Source organism: Solea solea, chromosome 3 (genome assembly GCF_958295425.1).
Source record: "Solea solea chromosome 3, fSolSol10.1, whole genome shotgun sequence".
In the NCBI taxonomy this organism is placed as follows: Eukaryota; Metazoa; Chordata; class Actinopteri; order Pleuronectiformes; family Soleidae; genus Solea; species Solea solea.
The window spans coordinates 10741929-10750934 of NC_081136.1; positions in this window are offsets into that span (position 1 = coordinate 10741929).

Sequence of the window (9006 nt, forward strand, 5' to 3'; positions counted from 1 at the left end):
TCACTCCTCCACCAACTTTCTCTGCTTCCTCTCTCTCTCTCTCTCCCTCTCTCTCTCTCGTGTCTCCTCCTCTCCTCTCTACATGTTTTCTATGAGGGGGAAAAAAAGAGAAGATTTCAGGATGAGAGAGAGAGAGAGAAAGAAGAGGAAAAAACAGCATCTGACCGAGCTGAGTGGATGAAATGAGAGAGGGGTTGAAATGTAGTGAATGATGCCATATGTATAGAATGTCAGATTATGAATACTAAATGCTGCAAAACTGTCTGCTACAACTTAGAACGTTGCTCCACTGGTGTAATATTACACTTCCCTTCAGTTAGGAGACTCACATTAAAAGAATTGTCTAAATTACACCAGCTATTCTTGCTTTTCTTTTCGTTATTTTATAGAAAATGGCCAGAAAGTGTCAGTTAAAGTGGTTTGGCACAGTGTTCCACAGTAGCTTCCTGTTCAGCAGCACATAGAAAACTAAGACATATCGACAGAATACTGAATAAAAAAAGCAAATCAACATGACCAAAGCAGCAAGACAAGGACACAAAAATCAGTGGCTGCAGATATAATCGTCTAACAGTGTGTTCATGTGTGTGAAACACAGATGATTGGAGCTGGAAGGAGATATCAATCTGGTGACGTGATCCTGTCTGGGCTCGAGATATCCTGACGTTTGTTCCTCAGCATGGAGTCACGCACTTAACATAGATCATACGTGTCCCATAATGCAACTCCCGTAGACGTCACAGACCCTCCTTTTCTGGCAAATACCCAGAGTCGGCACCAAGGCAAACGCGAACTAAGCAGCTGCTTGGGGGGGCCCCCCTGGTAGTGTGTGGAAAGTTCTAGTTTTCTTTAGATATATTCCGATATCTAAATAGTGTTGAGCTACGGGAAATTAAGTTCACGCATGTGCTGTCCATGCGCACCGAACGCGCTCTTTGAAAATGCAAATTAGTACGCGACCACTTTTGTGCTTTTCCTGCCCTCTAAGGTTTAAGAAAAACACAAGAGTGACACTGATTTGGTGCAATTTATTGTGTCACATTAGTATCAATAACAGTCAAGAGGGAAGGGGGGGAAGTCAGGTTAGGGCCCCATAAAGGCTTGGGTCGGCCCTGCAAATACCCATTAGTAAAATTATTTTTTTTTCAAACTGAAAAACTTCCAGAAGACATTTTTTCTTTATTTATTTATTTAACCTTTATTTAACCAGGAAGAAAGAAATCTGTTTTTTAATGAGGGCCAAAAAAAAGCCTCACCAATTAAGTTATTATTCAGTTAAAATAATATGCCCACACCCACACCCACACACACCCACACACACACACTACAGAATACAACTGTTGAACATAAAAATCAAAACCAGTTCAGGGGAAAACAGCAGCAATTTTGTTTTACAGTGCCTCAGAGTATATACTGTATGCTGAAGAGCCATTTCCATACGGTGACCTTGATGTATTAAATCTGCCTCTTTAAGTTGTCCTTGGCTGCAAATGTCTTTAGCAGGACAAATATAAAACTCCACTGTTTTTAGCAGCCACAAAGCTGCCGTAGGAAGCCGTCGCGCTGCTGCCAAACCATAAGTGAGTGCAGGTTAATCAAAGCTAATTAAAAAAAAGTCAGAATATAGGAGTTGATAAGCTGATATTGACTGGCACATTTTCCAGTCAGCAAAATGAACTTGCTCCATATTTACCTGCAGAAATAAAAGTGTTATTGATCTTGTTTTTAGTTTAATCTCACTGGTCGAGTCATTTCCTCAGTGTAATCTAATGACGTCATTGATTCTTTGAATTAATCATGCCTTTAATTGCTTTCCCCAGCACTGACACTGACAGATTACGCTTGTCGTCGGTAATGTTATTAAATATGAAAGCAGTTATCACAGTTATTGGAAGCCGGTAATCAACTTCGACTTCATTGAAAGCAACATGAAGCGAGTGTTCGTAGCACTCGGGCAGTCCCATTGTGGCATAGTTTATGAATGATGATATTATTAAAGTCTGGAACAGGAAATGATTTCCAGGATCCCAGGTCGGGTCATTAGGTAACTTTTCCCTCTGCGTCCCTGGCAACGTGGTTCATGTCTTAAGAAGCGTGAGAGCAAAGGAGGCTGCACAATTCCAGTCCGATCCGTTCCAAATCCTGCTGCCAAGCAACATTATTCTCTTTCTCATAAAAAAAAAAAAAAAAACATTATGGAGCAACAGATTTTTTGGCAGCAACTCCCTCACTACACCCAGCAGGAATGTCTGCTATGCTGCAGCCTGCTGACTGACCGACTGAGTGAGGGAGTGATGGAGTGAGTGACTTAGTGTTGGTGTGTTTTTCCTTGACCAGATCCAAGGAAGCAGAGGAGATACAACTAGACAAAATAAAATATGTAAACTCATTGAATGTATGGGTCAAACTGGGTCAAAGGTCACAAATGCTTTTACTTTGTCCCCTTAGCCCGTAGAACACAGAGCATTCCGGCTGCTTTTTTCCATGACTATGTTTAAACTCACAGTATATACTATAAGAATGTGCAATATGGAGTGTGTTATATCCTTTTTTTTCCACTACTAAAAATGCGATATGAAATGAATCTTAACTTTGACTCGACAACATGGAAGAACATGAAAAAAACATATAGACACATCCCCAGGATGTCCATATAAGGATGTGTGTATTATTACCATGGGTGCACCTGTGAGCAAGTTTCCTGTGCATGAATTTAAAAAAAATGTTTTTAATTCAAGCCAACTTCTTTTTTTACTTTTTATTTAAAGCATAGTGAAGTACTTAAGTACTTAAGTAAAAGTAAAATTACAAAGTACAGTAACGCGTGTCAATGTAATTCACTACTTTCCACCTCTGGCTGTAACTGAGACCAGGACCAGGACTCAGACTCATTGATTCATCTGTTGAATCATCGCACGCACTCTCACACAAACGCGACCTCTCAGATGACAACAGACAAAAAGAAGATGGACACATGCATTTGCATTCTCTCAGCAGCATGGCACACACACACACACACACACACACACACACGTGAAACAGGGATATTATGTTTCTCAGACACATAATAACAGCCCTCCTCTCTTGTACACGCAAATACTCGTATTTTTAGATGAACAATGCTGCGTTGAATGCTGCATTTGAAGTACAAGCACCTGTGGTGTCAATAGTCTGCCTCTGCCCTCAGCTCACCTCACCTCACCTCTCCTCTATCTCTCTGTATGAATACGTTCTTTCTTTACCTCCCTCCCTTTTCTCCCGGCCACATTCACAAACCCGCTTCGTCCTCAGTGTTTTTCCTATCGCGCCCCCTGGTCCAACAGGTGTCCCTCTCTCCCATGGGATACAAATGTATTTTTTATTCAGTAACAGCAGTAAATACAGCTCAGATGGTTTTTCCCTGTTTTCTCTCCTCCATCATTTCTGCTCAGTGTCAAGGAAGCAGTTAGTCATTGCCTGCTGGGTCAGGACCCACGGACGGATGCAAATGCATGTGTCCATCTGCTTTTTTGTCTGTTGTCCATAAAATGGACTTGTGATTCATCTGTCATATATATATATGTACTGTATATATCTCGGGAATGGCTGGTTTATCCATTCAAAATTAAGAATATTTGTACATTCACAGTTCTGATACTGGCTACTATAGTTGTATATAGTATACTTTACTTTCGCACTAGTACTGTACAATCGTACAGGACTTATACCATATGTTACTGTTATTTAGCAGTCATTGAGTGCTAGTTTGCCATTAAAAAGGGATGCTTGATAGATAGATAGATAGATAGATAGATAGATAGATAGATAGATAGATAGATAGATAGATAGATAGATAGATAGAATAATAACAATAATAATAATAAATAGAACAAGCAAAGACAGAGATAGTTTTCATTCATGGGCACTGGAATGAAAATGAGATCTAATCAAGGTCAGGCATGTAGACTTTTGTGTTCACGGCAGCAAGGAAGCAAGTATATTTAGTCTTCACTACTACATGTGTGGCAGATAGTGACATTCCAAGTGTTTGGGGCAACATAATTAAGCAAGGAAGCAAGGAAAAGTGAAAGAATGGATGTTGGAAAGGAGGAAACATTTGGAATAGGAGCACGCTCGGAAAGAAAAGGTGAACTCATAATGGCCTATTGATTAAAAAAAATTAAAAAAGGGTTCAAAAACAGACAACATTGATTACTAAAAGAGGTTAATATTGAAGAAGAGACATATGGAAAAGATGCTGCAAGGAAAAAATATCTCCAACCACTCATCTCTCCTCTATCAGCTTCTCTTTTTCCCTCTCTTTCTTGACTGAAAGCCAGCTCTTTTTCTCCAACGCAAAGCCAGGAACTCACAAAGACACATTGTACACAGACATATCCACTGCCCTCCCTCCACACACACACACACACTCACACAAACACAAGCTCTAATGGAAAAGGTCTGACTCAGTCAACAGTAGCAATAAAACCTTGATCAGATTACGCTTTGGAGATTCTGGCCCCAAACCTGCAACGACAGGTCACAGGAGAGTGGACCCATCTGTGTCCATGACATCTCAGCATCACTGTCACAGTCATGTGGGCACAATGTGGATTACAGAGAGCAGAAGAGGCACTCACAGATCATTTGGATAAATGTGACCAAAAACAACTCTCACAAGAGATTCATTCATGTCTGCCCAAATCTGTTTAGCTGCATCAGGAAATCCTATCTACTGCCTCTAAACGGTTATTGCTTTGTATGAACGTTTGACACTGTCACAGTCTGCACACGGCTGCATTAGAATCCTGTGCTGTCATCTAGTGGCAGTATTGGGCCAATACAATTTGACAGATACTGCTGTGAGTGTATAGTCGGGGTGTGTTTCCCTGCTATCATAGTTAACGAAAACTAAAACATTTTTGTTAACTGAAATAAAAATAAAAACTTTTGGAAAGTTTAAAAAAAACAACCCAAAAACAACTAACTGAAACTGAATTGTGTGCTTATAAAAGTAACTAAAACGAACTAAAATTGTAGTGAAAATGTGGTTATTTTTTGTCTTTATAAAGTAATTTCCTAATCCTTTTGGATTAATATGAAGTGTGTTTATTTTTTCTATCTTTCATACTATTATTTGTTGTTTTAAGATGCTCCACTGTTCTTTACTGTTTGCTTTCTGTTGTGTAAAGCACCTGGTGTTAAAAGTCACTTAAATAAAGTTGCAAAACTGTGACATTCAGGTCGGAGTTGTGCTCTTTCTCATTGTGTGTGGGGGAACAGTTTCACAGCTCCCCCATGTGGAAGGAAGTCACATATCTCTTTGAAAGAAAAAAAACCCAGAAATGTATGTAAAGTAACATTACAAGTCTAAAAAATACTATTATTTTTTATGTATTACAAATACTGATGTATTATTACCGATAGTTTTTACTGTGCTGGTTTCATACACTGTGTTTTTGTAAAAGGACCAACTTCTTCTGTATCAATTTTGTCATTGTTATTATTTATTTATTTATTTATTAATGACTTGTTATGTATGTGTCTGGAGATGTCGGAGTCATACGGCTTTAAAGTGAAACTCCTGCCAATAAAAGTAATAGAGGAGAATCCTTTCATCACGCACACGTGTGTATTGTACATGTATATATATATATATATATATATATATAATAAAGTAAGTGTCAGGAAACCTTCCTCGTGACACATGCATGCACCCACCCATGTCTGGTCTTTATTCTCTGTAAAGATTCCAGTGAGTGTTTGAGATTCTTGTTTGAGCCTCTGACATGACTTTCATACACACACACACACACACATGCCATATACTTGTACATTCAACACTCTGCAAGGGCAACACAGGCAAAGATTCCACTCTGACCTTCCTCTGTCTGGATGACAGAGGACCCGAAAGGTCATACGAGCCCAGCAGCTTCACTGACGATGATGATGATGCACGTGAACAGCTAGTTTGCATACTGTGCATTCGGCGGAGCGCTTGTTATATATGAAGCGAGCGCATGTGTAAACATTCAAGTTACCGTGTGTGTTGGTCCGTCTGTGCTTACTCAACTGGAAGTCTCAGACATGCTCGCTGAATAATTCACGTTTTTCTGTCTTCCATGCTGTTGCCATGGCTGTCTATGAAAATGACACACACACACACACACACACGAGGCAGAGAAATCATTTCTTGTCCTTGTCTTTGCCTCCTCATTCACTTCCTAACACTATTATGATTAAAAGTTCTTGTTATTACCCAGCCTGCCTAGGGGTTGGAGGTTCCCTGTGAAGAAACGTGGCTGGTTTTCTTACCTTACCATGGCCTGGGACATGACAATAACCCAACTAGAAAGTCCAGATGTCACAGCTGCTTTAAAACTGTACAAACAACAAAAAATACAGTGAGTAATCTTTAAATATAATACACACAACATTCATTTCCTTAGCTTGAGCAAAAAGAAATGAGCCTATCTTATCCCCGAGTGTGAAATATGGGTGTGAAATTGTCACTGCAAACATCCGACACACATAGCTGAGAGGACATTTTAACAGTTATGAACTCTAGTCGAATGAGCATTCGAGTGTTTGAAGCAGTTATAGGCCTCCAGGGACAACTCTGCAGACCTGGGTTTGCTTCTGGTAAGAGATTAATGCACACATGGATAAATAATGGGCTAAAGTGGACCTGGTGCCACAAGGAGGCTTATGAAGGCTCACACCCACTCAGTCATATTTGCTGCCCCCTTTTTTTCAGCTTCATACGTCAACTACAGTGAGGCCAAAACACGTCATTTTCCAATATAAATCACAATTTGAAACAACACCATTAGCCAATCGCAAAAGCTGCAATTCAATCATTCTATTGATTACTGTCAGCGTTCCTTCAGTACGTACAGATTTTCGTACTCTTCCGGTGCAGTGTGATTCCATTGGGGGACTTCAAACGATCTTTAAGGGCACTTGAAAAATCTCTGGAAACTTGTTCCTGTTCTTCACGTTTTAATCTGCTCCGCTTGGTACCTTGATTTTAATGTACTGATTTTACCATATGTCTATATTTCTGTGTCCTGAACTAATTGTTGCTTGACCTTGTACCTCAATGAGACTACCTGCACAAATAAAGGTTAAATACATTGTTCCAATGAAAAGATTACAATACACAAATGTTAAACATTCCTTACATTAGAATATAGTAGTTTGTATTTTCACGGTATCTCCATCTTGTTTTAAATATATTACAGTCAATAGCCAACGGAAGCTTCCGCGGTATTAAGTGACCATGTCTGTGCTCTGCAGGAAGTACTGAACTAATCTTTCAAATTAACCAATTCTAATGATTCAGTTACACCGAAAACAACGGCTTTCCTCGCCACTAGCTGTGTTTGTGTCGCGATGATTCCCGTGGGGCAGCAGAAACTGTCATGTTACTCAACTGTGAAAATGTGTTGTTCCTTATTTTCTCATGAGAGAGTTGGCAACCCTACTTCTCAAGTAGAACGTGGTCAACTCGGGGGGGCGATGTCTCTCCCAGTTCCGACCTCTTACTTCCGAAGTAAACGGAATGCACCATCACGTCCTTGTCACATGACAGTGGGGTGAACATCACTCCGTGCAGCATATTAAATGTTTTTACTGAAGTGTGAACGTGTTAAAGGAATACTTCACTGATTTGCATGTGGCTTTGGATTGCTAGAATAGTAGTATTTTTTTTAAATTGTGCCTCAGTTTTCCACTGAGTCGGGCAAACCTCAGTTCAAGGTTTGACACTACAATGCCAGTTCCGCACTTTTTAGACTCACCCACACAAGACTTAATTCCTAGAACGTAAACACGGTGTCCGCCATCTTTGCTAACAGCTACGCTAACAATGATTGAATGGCGTTTTCAAACTGATATGGCTGCAAGGGAAAAGACCTGCATTCTGGCGATGAGTGTACCGGAGAACCCAGAAATAAGTAGGTGCTTGATGAAGGAATTGGGAAAAAAGGAGGACACCTAGGCGGAGCTTGACAGTACGGGTCATATTGTATTTTAAATTTCTTTTCTTTTTTGTGACATCTGAACTGGTCATTTTGGCCAGTATCATCAAACCATCAGCTCGTTCCAAGTAGAAACACAGCAGCACAAGATGGCTGCCTTCGTAAAGTGCAAAAGGACTTCATAAGCAGAGGCTAAGATAACCTAACGCTTTTTATTTTTAAGTAATCATACACTCATACGAACATACTTGTTTCTGCCAAATGAGTATGTCACACTGTTAACCTTTAAAGCAGGGCTATTCAATGACTGGAATACTTCACAGATTTGCATTTAGCTTTGTATTACTAGAATAGTGGCAACATTGTCCTTCCCAACCTCAGTTTCCTCAAAAATACTACCCCTATTCTGGTGATCATTAAAATTTAAAACCAGCGCAAAGTACATGACAGTAATAAAATAACTGTGTGTGTGCACAGAATCTGAGGTAGCAGAAACAAAACATGTGCACTGTAATAGCTGTCATAGTTGTCTCTCTTTAAAACTTAAAATAAAAGTGTTTATCATATTTAACACCAGATAAAAAAGGTGTGCAATATTAGCAACAGCATTAGTTTCTCTGAATTAAGATAAATATTTGTCACATGTGACGCATGCATGGTCAGTGCTTCTGTAGGAACTTTTCAGTGAAATGTGTTTGTCTCGTATTTCCTTGGCTGGGCCACTAAGGAGGTGGCTTTTGTGCCACATGTGGCCCGCGGGCCGCCATTTGAATAGGCTGGTCAGTCAGTCATCATCTACCGCTTTTATCCTCTGCTAGAGGGTCGCGGGGGGTGCCGTGCCAATCTCAGCTACATCGGGCGATAGGCGGGGTACACCCTGGACAGTTCGCCAGTCCATCGCAGGGCCACACAGAGATAGAGACAAACAACCATTCACTCTCACACTCACTCCTATGGTCAATTTAGAGTGTTCAATTTACCTATCCCCACATTGCATGTTTTTGGACTGTGGGAGGAAGCCGGAGAACCCGGAGAGAACCCACGC